The following is a 15,094-nucleotide window of genomic DNA, read 5'->3' on the forward strand; positions in this document are numbered from 1 at the left end:
CCAAGTAGGCATTTTTCCGATCTTCCTAGGCTTTCTTGTGCATTGCTTGCATGAGAAGAGTCACATAGTCTTTCCCAACTTCAACTCCTTCCGGCTTGAACTCTTCATACTTAAAGGGGTAAGGTGGTATGACAATGGAAGAGGAGGGCATTTCAAGATCACCCTTTTGTTGTTGAATGATATACTCGGCTTCTTTGGAAAGGGGAAGTAGATAATTGGTCCGGTGGACGCTTAGACGGCAAATCTTCGAAGGCAAGGTGAACGATCTAGCTTCACTAGTGAGCCATCCATACTTAGTGTCAAGGGGGTTATGGGCAACCCACTTGAACTTGTGAATCATAGTATGCATATCAACAAGATGGCCACCCTCCTTTGCTTTGTACTTGTTATCCTTATTGAAGTTAGGATCAAAGTGCTTGGCTAGGAGTGTGACTAGGCCACCATTGACAACAACAGTCGTGCCTTTCTTCCCACGATCTATGTTGAGCCATCTATCTACCAAGAGCCTCAAAGAATTGTAAGGCTTGGTGTGAACTCTTCCGATATTCAAAGCCGATTCAAGGAGAATAAAATCAAGTCTTGTGAAATGGTTGGTATCTTTCCTAGCAATTATGGTGTTACCCACGACCTTGTGCCATACTCTTATGCCCGGATGGTGGACCAAAAGAGCACGACTCGCATGAAAATCCTCAAATTTCTTCCCGGAGATTGCCTCCCAAAGAGGTTCGGGGTCATACTTTCCATAACTCTTAAAATAACTCGGTTCATCACTAAGACCCAAAATTTCACCCAATTCCCTAAAGGTAATGCGTTTACTAACATTAGCTAGACGAAACTCGATATTCTCCCTATTCTCAACTTTTGTGACTTTCAAAGAACTTAAAAATTCCAAGGTAAGGGAGGGGTATGTCAATTCCCTTGTTTCAAACAATTTCTTCAACCCCATGGCATTGAAAAAGGCTTTTGTTTGCTCAAGAACACCCAATTTTTGTAAGGTATCTTCACATATGAATTTGGTGGATTGTAATGACTTCATAGCAAACTTGATAAAGGTATTTCTATGGGTATCGGAAATAAAAGTTACCTCCGGATAATGCAAAAGTTGATCAATTACCGGAGTAGAAGGTGTTGTTGCTCCTATAGAAGGTTATTGTTGTTGTTGCACTTCCAAGTTTGGTGTTGCTACCACCATAGCCAATGCTTTCTTTGTTTGAAGAGCCTTTTGCCGTTGTGAGAGTGCCTTAGCCTTTGGTGCCTTTGTTGCCTTTGTTGCTCCCTTAGTCCTTCCCATTGATGAACTAACCAAGAAAAGAATGAAAAATCTTCAATTTGTAGTATGCCCAAATCGATTTGAAGGTGAAAGGCTTTGCCTTTATGAAAACAAAAATCGACTCAAAGGTTGAAGATTTTGTGCTTGGTTTTGATTTTTGTTGAGGAAGGAGTGATTGATTTGTTGTTGGAAGGATGGTTTGATGTGTATTTGGTGAATGTTGTTGAGGGTTTTTGTTTTTGTGAGGGTTTTGATGTTGTGGGTAGTGTTTATGAATGAATGAATGAATGAATGAAGGTGGGAGGGGTTTTAAAGAGACCGAAATTTTCGAATCTGCAGGGGCAATCCGTGCGGATTCTGCCCAATCCGTGCGGATTCTGCTCTTTATGAACTTTGCAAAACTCGCCTAAAGACGGGCGGATTTGTGACAATCCGCTCGGATTTGCTGAACACGGGACGGGCGGATTTGCTTAAAGACGGACGGATTTCAGTCCAGAAAATTTTGCTTGTTTTCCTCAGCTGCAAAGACGGACGTCTTTCTTTCAAGACGGACGTCTTTCTTTCAAGACGGACGGATTCTTCAAGACGGGCGGATTCTTCACAGGACGCCCGGATTCAGTCACAGTCAAGAAATTTTCAAAATTCAGCTCAGTTCAGGACGGGCGTCTTTTCTGCAATACGCTCGGATTCTTCAAGACGGGCGGATTCTCTGGAATCCGCTCGGATTCTTCCCCTGTGTACACGGATTCAGTTCTATCCGTGCACACTGCATTTCCCATACCGTTCTTCCATTCTTTCTTCAAGTCTTGTGTTCGTCATTGTGGGGGCACTACTAAGGCATGGATAGCCTAGGCAATTGCCATCCCCACACTAAGCTAAAAGCACTACACATTAATTGAAATCGTTAGTCCCTCCCTCACTTTCTCTCAAACATGACAATTATTTTGATCAAAGTAAATAAACATCCAAAGATGACAAAAAATGCAATACAAGAATTGAAATGTAAGTTAGGGAGTTAGAAATATTTACAAGTGGTGGTTTAGGGAGGACTCCACCAAACTCTCATTCTTGATGAGATGTCAAGGGGGCATGTCCAAGGTGTTGTTGATGTTGCTCAACACCTTGAAGAAGTAATCAAAAGCTTGTTCATTATCATGGTAAAGGTTCTCAATAGACCTTGGCCCTTGTTGTTGGTCTTGATCGATGGCATTACCAATGTAGGGATTAAAAATCCCTTCAAACTCGTCGTCCCAAAGACCACAAACTTCATTGAGTTGATCATTGAAAATCTCTTGCTTAGATGGAGACAATTCTCCCAATTTCTTCTCTTGGCCAATGAGGCCATCCTCTTCTTCCTTGGTTGATTTTGATGAGCTTTGCAAGCTCTCCTTGTCACAATTCACTTGCTCTTTGAATGGAGCATCTTCAATTTTCTTCTTCCATTGGAGTTCCGATTTCTTCCTTTCATCCTTTCGGCTATAATGATCAATCATGAAACATGGTTCATGCAAACGAGGAGCTCTCATAGTCTTGTCAAGATTAAAAGTTATGCTTTCATCTCCCACTTCTAGAGTGAGCTCACCATGTTTCACACTAATCACCGCACCGGCGGTGTGTAGGAAAGGTCTTCCTAGGATGATTGGAATGTTGGAATCCTCCTCCATATCAACAATGACAAAGTCCACCGGGATGAAAAACTTCCCAATTCGCACGGGGACATCTTCCCATATCCCTAACGGTGTCTTCGTCGATCTATCGGCCATTTGGAGTGTGATATTGGTGCATTTAAGCTCTCCCATCCCCAACCTTTTACTCACCGAGTACGGCATGACACTCACACTAGCCCCTAGATCTCATAAGGCTTTGTTGATCGTTGTGTCGCCAATGGTACACGGTATTGAGAAGCTTCCCGGATCCTTTAACTTTGGAGGTAAACTCCCTTGAAGTATTGCACTACTCACCTTAGTGAAGGCGATAGTCTCAAGCTTCCGGATCGACTTCTTCTTTGTGAGGATATCTTTCATGTATTTCGCATAGGCCGGCACGTGATTGATTAATTCCGTGAAAGGAATTGAGACTTCCAAATTCTTCACAATTTCCATGAATTTTCCAAGTTGATCATCAAATTTGGGCTTGGCTTGACGACTTGGAAAAAGAAGTCTAATCACAATGGGCTTCTTCTCCTTGGCCTTGTCTTCATTTTTCTTTGAACTTTCTTCTTTTGATGATTCTCCATCTTTGGAGTTTTGCACAATTTCTTCCTTTTCACTAGCTTCCACAACTTCATCCTTAACTTGCTTCTTCGGTGCTTCATACCTTGTACCACTTCTCAAATGAATGGCACTAACCGTTTCATGTCTAGGGGGATTACTTTGAGGTGGTAATTGCCCCTTTTGTCTTTGTGAGCTTGAAGATGCTAGTTGAGTCAATTGTGTTTCCAACATCTTGGTGTGAGCTAGAATGTTGTTGATGGTGGTTTCCTTTGCTTGGCTATCTTTTTGCATTTGAGTGAAAAATTCTTGTTGATTCTTTTGCATTTGGTGGACCGCTTTATGGACATCAAAGCCTTGGTCATTTTGGTGATTGTATGGATTTTGATTTTGGTAACCTTGGTTTTGATTGTAAAAGGGTCTTTGATTTTGGTTTCTCATGGGTGGTGGAGTGTATGTTGTTTGAGGGTTTTGAACATTTTGGCTTTTGTATGAGAGATTTGGATGGAATTTGGTGTTTTCATTGTAAAAGTTGGAATAAGGGGTACCACTCTTGTATGCTTGGAAAGCATTCACTTGTTCATTTGTTCCCCTACATTCACCTTGGTCATGTCCCAAAGTTCCACAATTCTCACATATCCCACTTGGGATTGATGAGGATGCCGTCATGGCATTAACATGATGCTTTGATGATTTTGAGTTTTCCTCAAGTCTAACCATAGCTTGTTCAAACTTCAAGTTGATTGTGTCAATGTGAGCACTAAGTTGAGCACCCAATTGAGTAACGGAGTCCACTTCATGCTTTCCTCCTCTAGTAGCCTTGCGAGGTCTACTATATTGTGAGTTATGGACCGCCATTTCCTCAATCTTGTTCCATGTTTGATTGTCATCAACTTCGGTGAACATTCCATTTGATCCCATATTGAGAATGTTCCTAGAATCTTCATATAAACCATTCTAAAATTGTTGTACCAAAAACCATTCGCTAAGTCCATGGTGAGGACATGAGCGACAAATTTCCTTGAACCGCTCCCAAGCTTCATACAAAGACTCTTCATCCCTTTGCTTAAAACCCGTAATTTGAGCTCTTAGCATGTTAGTCTTTTCCGGTGGGTAGAATTTTTTGTAGAAAGCTAGAGCCAACTTCTTCCAAGAATCTATTCCAAGGGTGGCCTTATCAAGGCCCTTCAACCATTGCTTCGCGGTGCCGATTAAGGAAAAAGGAAATAAGACCCATCTAATTTGGTCTTGAGTCATGCCCGTTTGAGAGATAGCATCACAATAGTCGCAAAAGGTTTCCATATGAGAATGAGGGTCCTCACTAGGCATCCCCCCGAATTGGCTCCTCTCAACTAATTGGATGAAGGCGGACTTGGCAATAAAATTTCCGGTTAGATGTTGCGGTGTAGGAGTACCATTTGGTAGATTCTCCTCGGTGGGTACGGAGTGTGAAGAGAATTTTGGCATTGTAGGTGGATTTTGTGGGGTATTGTGTAATGGGTTTTCTTCTCCTTCTATTGCGAAAGGATTGACAAACTCACTAGTGGGTTGGACAACTTCACTAATACCTCTTAAATTCCTCCTAACAAGTATCCTATTGTTCGTCAAGGTTCTTTCGATTTCACGGTCAAAAGGTAACAAATCACCTTGTAACCTTCTAGACATGCAAAATATCAAACAACTCGAAAACAATTAGAACAAACCTTGAGGAGCTTTACTTCCTCAAGGCGAAGAAAGACACAACTAATAACAATAAAAAGAAATCTAAATCAAACAAACACCGTCCCCGGCAACGGCGCCATTTTTGATGCGATCCCGCTAAGTGTTCACAAATTAAGATGTGGTCGTTGGTCACGGTCGAATCAAAACACAATTTATAGCTCCACAAACAACTCTACAATTATTAAAGAGGCAAGTAAAGGTCGGATCCCAAGGGACGGGAGTTGAAATGAGATTTCTATTGTAACTAGTGGTGTCTAAGGGGTGTCACAAATTGGGTTGATGTAGAAGGTTACTAAACTAAAATAGCAATGAAAATAAACAAGCAAGATGAATTAAAGGGGTGTAAACAATTGATTAAAGGCACTAGGGTGTCATGGGATCATAGGGGAATCATGGGATATGATCATACAAACATGTTCTCAAATTATAAGCAAGCAATTATTGTTGTGATGGATTGACTTAGGTTATATCTTACAATCCTAGGAAAGTTTGGGTCCCGGAGCCGAATCGATTAGATTGTACAACACCTACAAGTCGACTTAATCTTCCCTACTCAACAACATGCATGGTCTAATGAGACTCGAGTTGGGTTATATCTTACAAGTCTCATTGAAAAGATAGGAGATGATAGTAAATACAAGGATTCATAGGCTTAGCATTTCATCAAATATAACATGTGGATGAGTTGAGATCAAAACAAGCAAGCAAATAAAACATGAAAACATATTAATTTAAGCATGAATCATACCCCATGTTGGTTTCCCCTAATCACCCATTAACCCTAGCTAAGAGACTACTCACTCATTATCATGTTGATCATGCTAGCAAGGTTGTCAATCATACCAACAATATGAAACATGATGAGTAAATGAAAGTAATTAACAATAATTAAAAAGGGATTAAGAGATTATACCTACTAATGATTCCAATAATAAAGCAAAGATAAAAGAAGTACTTGAATGCTTGATTGAGAGGTTGTCAATCTCCCAACAATAACCCAAAATAATCTTCAATTACCCAAAATAAAGGATGAACAAAAGAGAGATTAAAGAACTAAAACTTGGATTAAAACTTGATTAATACTTGATTACAATATTAAAGAGAGATTTGATTGATATTAACTACACTAATTATTGATAAGAAGAACATGCTCCTCTAATTAGACTAATGGGGTATTTATAGTGGAAATTAGGGAGGATGCATTAGGGTTAACTAAGGGCTAAACTAGTAATTACACTTTTTAAGTTGAGCAAGGAGGAGCCGGTATTTTCTGAGAGAAGGGCTTCTTTCTTCGTAGCTTGGAGAAGACAATCCGTCTTTGTGCTAGAATCCGGGCGGAATAGGGTCGGGACGGGCGGATTCTGGCGTTGGAATTCGAGCGGATTCAGGGGAATCCGGGCGGATTGTGGAGGGGGAATCCGAGCGGATTGTGGCAAAGCCGCTCGGATTGTGCTGCTGCGGGACGGACGGATTGATGACAATCCGCTCGGATTGTCAGTCAGCAACAAATCTTCTTTTCTTCTTCCCTTTTCTTCATAAATTCCTTGGGGATTTCCTTGGGGACTCAAGGATCCTTTCTCAACATTGCTCTTCTACTATAATATGTACAAAGGCCTTCTAATCTTGTCTCTCCTTGATGCTTGGTCATTGAATTCGATCAATTTAGTCTTGTTTTGCCATGAAAATGCAAGATTCTTACTCCTTTCCTACCAAGGGATTAAAATCTCAAAGAATATGCAAAACAAAGAACTAAAGATAAGAAATGACCCAAATAAGCACTAAAAAGCATGGGAACAAGGCTAATTCGGGGGCTAAATATGCGCCAATTATGGTCACATCACTCGCGAACCACAGACAAACAACAACAACCAATTACGGAATCAACAATACCAACTTAATTACGATATAACCAAATCACCTCTTATCAACATATAATCATACAATCACAAAATAATACCAATAATACTCCCAAAAACCCCAAATTACCCAATTAGGGTTTAAACCAAAGTTAACGAAATGATAAAAAAACCGTACTAGGGTCTTACACACAATACGATGGTCTCAAAGGTTTAAAGAACTATGCAATCCGATGACTCTAGCCCTTTGATTTGATAGCAATGTGAGAGAGGATTCAACGTAACTTGTTTTCTCTTGTGTAATGTTTTGAATAAAGTAAAAAGTAAAAACAAACTGGTGAAAATACTTTATATACCAATCTCGCGTTGCTACCAAAACCCGGCCAAAAACCCGTAAGAACCGGCGTACTCGATCGAGTAACTGAGGTAATCGATCGAGTACCCCCTACTCAATCGAGTGGCCCCTGCTCGATCAAGTGGCCCCTACTCGATCGAGTACCCATCAGACAGAACACTGTCCAGAATGCAAAACTCACTTACTCGACAGAGTAAGCCTTACTCGATAGAGTACCCAACAACTCATAAAACCGTAGTATTACAGTCTTCCCTCCTTAAAAATGATCTTCGTCCCCGAAGTTTAGACCTAAACTCAAAAACTAACTTACTAACTCAACCACGACACAACAACGCGACGAAAACTCATAAACAAAACCAAAACATAACTCATGCCGACTCAAAACAACAAGTAAATGTACCAAAACCGACATAAAACCATAACAAAACCTTATGCGATCATCTCATATCCCCCTAAAAGAAACATGGTTACGTCCCCGTAACCACACATACCTGATCAAAAAGAGACAGATACCACTCCTTCATAACCTCTTCCGCCTCCCAAGTTGCTTCCTCAACATTGTAATTGGATCATAAAACCTTGAGTAACACTGTTTCCTCAGATCTCGTTTTGCGAACCTTGCGATCAAGAATCTATTTTGGCACCTCTAGATAAGAGAAGGATTCATCCAACTCGATGTTCTCTACCTCTAACACATGGGAAGGGTCACTCACATACTTCCGTAACTGGGACACATGAAACACATTATGTACACGATCCAAAGCTGGTGGCAAAGCTAACCGATAAGCAACCTCTCTCACACGATCCAAAATCTCATATGGTCCAATGAACTTTTGGCTTAACTTCCCTTTCATGCCGAACCACATAACCCCACGCATAGGTGACACTTTCAAAACAACCTTATCCCTAACCTGAGACTCGATGTCCCGACGATGTAAGTCCGCATAGCTCTTTTGTCGATCCTGGGCCGTTTTTATCTTTTGCCGAATCACTTTCACTTGCTCTATAATCTCCTGCACCATATGTGGTCCTAAAACCACTGCCTCAGCATTGTCATCCCAGCAAATCAGACTCATACACCTCCTCCAATACAAAGCCTCAAACGGAGCCATCCCAATACTCGTATGGTAGCTGTTGTTGTAAGAAAACTCGATCAAATCCAAACTATCTTCCCAACTACCACCAAACTCCATCACACAAGCCCTCAACATATCTTCCAAAGTCTAGATAGTTCTCTCTGTCTGTCCATCTATTGTAGGATGAAACGCAGTACTCATCTTCAAGGTAGTTCCCATCAACTCCTGCAACTCTTGCCAAAACCGAAAAATGAATCTCGCATCCCGATCTGACACAATGTCCTTTGGCACCCCACCCTTTTCATCCCAGGCCACCAAAAAGTCTTCTTCAGATCTCTATAAAGCTTATCACCCCTGGATGCACTGAATACGGAGTACAATGAGCCTCTGTCATGATTACCTTTTTCAACTCATCATCCTTAGGTACACACCATCTCCCATCAAACCGAACACTCCCATCAGAATGAATAGAGAATCGAGACATTGTCCCTTTCTCTACTCCAGCCCTCCACTCCTGAATCTTAGAATCAAGAGCCTGCTTCCTGCGAATATAATCATAAAGATCCGGCTCCACTGTCAAGTCTCCCCTAGCATCCCCTTTTTAAATCACATGTATCCCCATCTTACCTACCTCATCTCTCAACCTCATAGAGAATGCACACTCTTCGTGCTCAACCCATCAACAACCACGTTTGCTTTCCCTTCATGGTATTGAAAGAAAAGTGGATCTATATACTCAACATATTCATATATGTATTAGGTTAATTTAATCATAAAATTAATTGGTGATCTTATGCATGCAAACTATAAACAATATAAAGAAGAAATCTTTATCTTACATTGGATTTTCGGTTTATTAGGGCACAGGAGAGATCTCCTTCTTTCTTAATCTTGTGCTTTCCTCAATGGATGAACGAAGACCCAAGTATAGGATCTCTCCCAAAGTTTAATACCCAAGGCACACTCTTAATAAAATTAATATTATGTATACTAGACAATATTAATTTTGTAGGAAAAATTGACCCAAAATAATTTGGTTTGATCTCCTAAAACCGGTTAGGAGAAAGGAGAGAAAGAAGAAAATATTTTATCTCTCTAAAATATTTTATGATGAATGAAAAATAAATGAATCATGCAACAATTACATTTTTATGTATAATAGGTAAAATAAGAGGAAAAACCACCCAAAGTGGTTTTTCCTCTCCAAAAACCGGGTGGAAGAGGGGGGGTAGAGGGAGCCAATGCATGCTCTAGTTGCTCTTCACAATGGACACTAGGTTTGCATGGCTAGTTAATTAGGGTAATCATCATGTTTACCACTCAAATAATAAACATAATATTATCCTAATTCTCCCTTAATTTCGGTACATTTAGATAATATGGACTCCATATTATCTTTGTCAAAATGTCAATTTGTCTTATGTCACATGTCATATGTTACATAAATTTGTTATGTATTTTTAACATATTAAAAATCAACGTATTAATAAAAATACGTCATATACAAAAATCGACCTAGAAATTCGCAATTACTTGTACCAAAATATTTTACCAATTATTATTCACAATAATTTGTATTTATAATAATTCATTCAAATTCAATTGTTTCCTAACAATAATTTCATCTGAGTAATGATACAATTCGATTACTCAGACCGTATCTTATTTAATCAAATTTCAATGAGATACGTAAATATTACTTCCAAAATCGTCCGTCAATTTTAAATAAATTAATTGACTCGTAACGTTATACGATCAATTAATTGATCAATTAAGAGTGTTGCCCTTTAGGTATGACCTAGGGGATCAACTGATCACCACCGCCGCACGACAGTAATGTCAAACTCTAGTCAGCCAATCATTACCGATATGTGTGGACCAGTTGACAGTAAATATTACTTCCCAATTGTATTCTTTATAATGAGACTTAAACATGTGATCATCATGATCAACAGTTGTGATCGCATTATTGTTGGAGGACACATATTCCAACAATCTCTCACTTGTCCTCGACAAGTGTGCGTCACCAATTCTATTGTCCTATTACATAAATTCATATTTATGCATAAGTTAATTACCCTAACCTCTTAGGACTCAAAATTTTGTCTTCACTAATTATTTGACCATAATTAACTCATATTTCTAAAATATGTTCATTAATGGACCTAAAATTACAATAAAAAGCTATAAACTTCAAATAAATCACAAAATTTCAAATAAGTTCAAAATTTGAAATTTAAACTCATGAACATTCTGGAAAAATACCATGACACTCATAATGTTCAAAAACTTAGGTTAAAAATTTCGAAATTTATCCGGAAAAACAATGTTGCGGTTTATCGGTTTTAACAAAAATAATCATGAAAACATGAGAAAAATTATATTCATCAACTTTTCAATTTTAGATCTGAAAAAGATAATAAAATACAACATGTGATGTTTTTCCTTAGTCATGGAGTATGTTTTATTAATATTTCACTAATAAAGTCACTATTTATGCTATCTTTCTTCAAAAAATCATAAATCATGCATAAAGACTTCAATATAGCCTATTATTTTACACACATCTTGTAAAATTGCATGTGACAACATACTTAATTTCTATGACCAGATTCGAAATTTATCTCATATTAACCTATTTTTCATCTAAATTCGATTTTAATAATGAAAAATCCATTTTTCGAGCATAATTGGTCCAAAAATTATGAAAATTTACAGGTCATCTCAAAATAATATATGTGACAACATATCCAAAAATCACTGGAAAATTCGAGATTTAGCTAATTTTAGTCCGAAAATGACATTTTATTCATAAAATCATATTTTTAATGCCTTTATTGTATAATATGAACAATAAAAATCCATAAATTAACAAAAATATCCTAATAACATTTTAGGACCAGAAATTTTAACATGCATAATGATTTTCGTGATATATCATAATAACACAAATTTAACAAGTTTTATATGTTAATCGTATAACTCGGAAAAACTTTTAACCGATTTGCATGCAAACAACCAAGGCTCATGATACCGATTGAAAGAAAAGTGGATCTATATACTCAACATATTCATATATGTATTAGGTTAATTTAATCATAAAATTAATTGGTGATCTTATGCATGCAAACTATAAACAATATAAAGAAGAAACCTTTATCTTACATTGGATTTTCGGTTTATTAGGGCACAAGAGAGATCTCCTTCTCTCTTGTTCTTGTGCTTTCCTCAATGGATGAACAAAGACCCAAGTATAGGATCTCTCCCAAAGTTTAATACCCTAGGCACACTCTTAATAAAATTAATATTATGTATACTAGACAATATTAATTTTGTAGGAAAAATTGACCCAAAATAATTTGGTTTGATCTCCTAAAACCAGTTAGGAGAAAGGAGAGAAAGAAGAAAATTGTTGGGGCTGGTGTCCTTTACAGTTAGTGCAAGGACTTATAAATCTCTAAAAGGATCAAAGGGTATACTTTTATATCATAATCAGTTGGTCCACGTTTATCAATAACGGTTGGCTTGCTAGATAAGTTTGACGTTATTGTCATACAGATGGCGGTGATCAACTGGTCCCTAAAAGTCACACCTATAGGATACGTTTGAGAGATGTGATGGTATGAAAATACAGTCATGTAGATGCCAAATTTGACTAACCAGTTAGTCTGAGTTATTTGACTAATAATTAGTCAAAATGTGATGTTGAGATATTTTATTTAATACGGATTAAATAATAATGGCTAAGGTGAATTAAGCAGTTAATTCGTAAATTGAATATAAGCGTTTTATATTTAATTAAATGTATATTGAATATAATTATACAATATTGTCTTTGTCGGACATGTATTAATAATTCAACTAATCCGTGTTATTAGTTGATGCTTTAATAACCGATAACCGATGACAGTTTATAATGAAACCGCGTCATATACATTTAGTAATTTGGATTCGGACCATGAGTTTAAATGAAGAGGAAATGGAAAAGCCCATTTCTCCTCTCCTCACTCGGTTTGGCCGAAATTAGGAGAACAAAAGGAGAGCCTCTCCTCTTGGTTAACCTAATCATTATCATTTGCAAAAGAAATTAGGGTTTTGAGAAATATTTCTCTCAAAACTTTAGATCTCACATCTAAACAAGACTCACAAAATAATCCTCTCAATATTGCAAGGCAATTAGAGGATTCATTCTAGCACAAGGGCATTTCTCGGACGATCTTGGGTGCATCATTTAGGAGGAGATCTACTTTGATCTCTCATTGCCAATTTGCACTAGGACCGAAGGTTAATTCTTAATCTTTATCGTTTCATTTTGTTTTTCGTTTATGACAATAAATTGCATATAAAATTTGCGTTATAATCCTATAATTAAAGGGTCTTATACGGATATTACCCTACAAGTGGTATCAGAGCAAGGCCACGTAAATTTTTCTATGTGATTTTCATCAAACGAAATGGATCGATAATTTTTTTTTTTGATGTATAAAATCCACACGGCTTGAATTTTTTTTTGCACGGTTGTTTTTTTCTTTTTTTGAAAACCGTGTCATGTTTTACACGGCTGAATTTCTTGATTTCCGTGCCTTTTGTTTTCAATTTGATCATTGCATATTATTTTGTAATCGATATTCATTGTAATATGTTAAAGATCTATCAATTGCAATTTCATTTCTATACGGATTAGGTGATATCGCAATTGGTTTTTTTTTCAAACCGTGTGGCTGTTTAGGTCTCGACATTTTTATATGTCTCGGCCTGTTTTGTGCTTTGGGAACCGTGTACAGTTTACACGGTTGCTTTGTTAACATTTTGTTCGTTTTGTTCTTTGCGTATTGTTGTTTTAATCGATAATTATAACAATATGTGAAGATCATATCAATTGTAGTTTTGTTTTACATACGGATTATGTTCGTTTTACAATTGGTTTTAACAAATCGATTTGGTTTGGTTTAATGAGGCTCTCGGTTTTGAGCTGATTGTTTTTTTTTTTGGGCTGTTTTGAGCTCTCGGCATTTAGCGTCAAAATAAAAAAAAAAAAAAATTTTGGTACTGTTCACGTCCAGCAGTAAGAAGAAAAAAAAAAATTGTTTTGTTTTTTTCGGCCATTTTTGCATAATACGGATTTATGCATTCGCTTGATAGTGAAACGGTTCACCCACGAACAATTTAGTTACTTTAAAACGATTTAAAGTAACGGATTATCATGAATTAAAATTAAGTTGATGAAGCGATTTTGTCACATAATTTTAATTGTTAAAAGGTGGTTTGGATAATTTAACATAATTACGGAATTATGTCACGAATAAATTTAATTTAGTTGATGCATTTTATTTATCGTTTTTGATTGTTTTGAATGCTTTTAATTACGTATTTATTTATTTTTGCAAACGGTTGTAACTTAGTGTGGCCTTAGTAGAACGTGTTACCGTAATGATGGAACACGGTCTTGGTTGTATTTTGAGATCTCGTATCTCCCTTTTTATTTCTTTTAATTACAGTTTTTATTTAGAATGTAAATAGGTTTATATTTTGTAAATTTTAATTGTAATTTTGAGAAGACTAAAGAAGGAGATCGGATGCTCACTCCCGCTGCATGGACAAAGATGGAACATCAAGACAAGCTTTTCGGGTCCAACGGTGGATTCCAAAGTTGTATTATGTTCTTTTTACTAGGATAGGCCACACTAGGATTTTTATTTACGTATTGCATTCATTTATTTATTTTATCGTATCGATAGATTGCATCATATTCCGCCTAAAAACCAAACCACCTAATTATTGCATGAAAACTGACTCATGTAGAGGTCACGCGTTAGTTTTCTATGACATTCATATGTCACACGATTTAAGCCATCATCTAAATTAATTCATTCACGCAGTTGCTAGTTATTCGTTCACTTAAAATGAATTTAAACTTAGTTGATGGGATCTTCCTCGTATAAACGAAAATTGAGAACGGTCTTTATAGGTCAAACACCAATGAATCCCTTCTTCGTCGGTAGGCATAATATGACCCCTTCTACGTCGGGTAAGTTGGAACCAATTGACCTATTTTATCTCAACACTATGGTCACTCGTACGATCCTGTGATTATGGTGGACTATAGATAGGATTTACGGAAATCTATCAACCAAGAGTTCTTACGAAAGAATTAGCTAAACAGTTGGCTTATCAATTTACAGAAATTGAGTCTTGGGATCACTTGTATTATTCTTGAGGGAGATCAATTATGCAAGTGCATTGAGTCTACACGATTAAAATGAATTTTTAATAGACTTAAATCACCTCGATGAGTTGCTCATTTCGTTTTTGTTTTTCTTTTTTCGATGTAGAACACGCTTTTTAAACTCGCTAATAACTTAATGGTGGCATCCTCGATGACCCAATGCCAAGTGCCACATTGGACCGTGAGTCCTGGCCGGATCTTCATGAATCGGATGAATCGGTCTACTAGATCAAGAATGATGGATCAAACTTCGCGGACCGGGAGGCGGCATTACGGAATCGCCACCGCTGGCCGACGGAAGCTCAAGTATCTAATCGAGCCCCTCCCGCCAGCCCCAGGGCCCACGGCTCGAGTTAACGAGGTCTCCACGTATAGCGAC

General features: G+C 37.5%; 1 non-coding gene across 1 annotated transcript; it reads left to right on the forward strand.

Moving 5' to 3' along the window:
- Nucleotides 1-4,468: 4,468 nt before the first annotated feature.
- LOC141616574 (small nucleolar RNA R71) lies at nt 4,469-4,575 on the forward strand. Its single transcript, XR_012530912.1, has one exon. It is a non-coding gene; the product is annotated as a small nucleolar RNA R71 (small nucleolar RNA).
- Nucleotides 4,576-15,094: the final 10,519 nt, after the last annotated feature.

The sequence above is a fragment of the Silene latifolia genome, chromosome 11 (assembly GCF_048544455.1).
Source record: "Silene latifolia isolate original U9 population chromosome 11, ASM4854445v1, whole genome shotgun sequence".
NCBI classification, from domain to species: Eukaryota; Viridiplantae; Streptophyta; class Magnoliopsida; order Caryophyllales; family Caryophyllaceae; genus Silene; species Silene latifolia.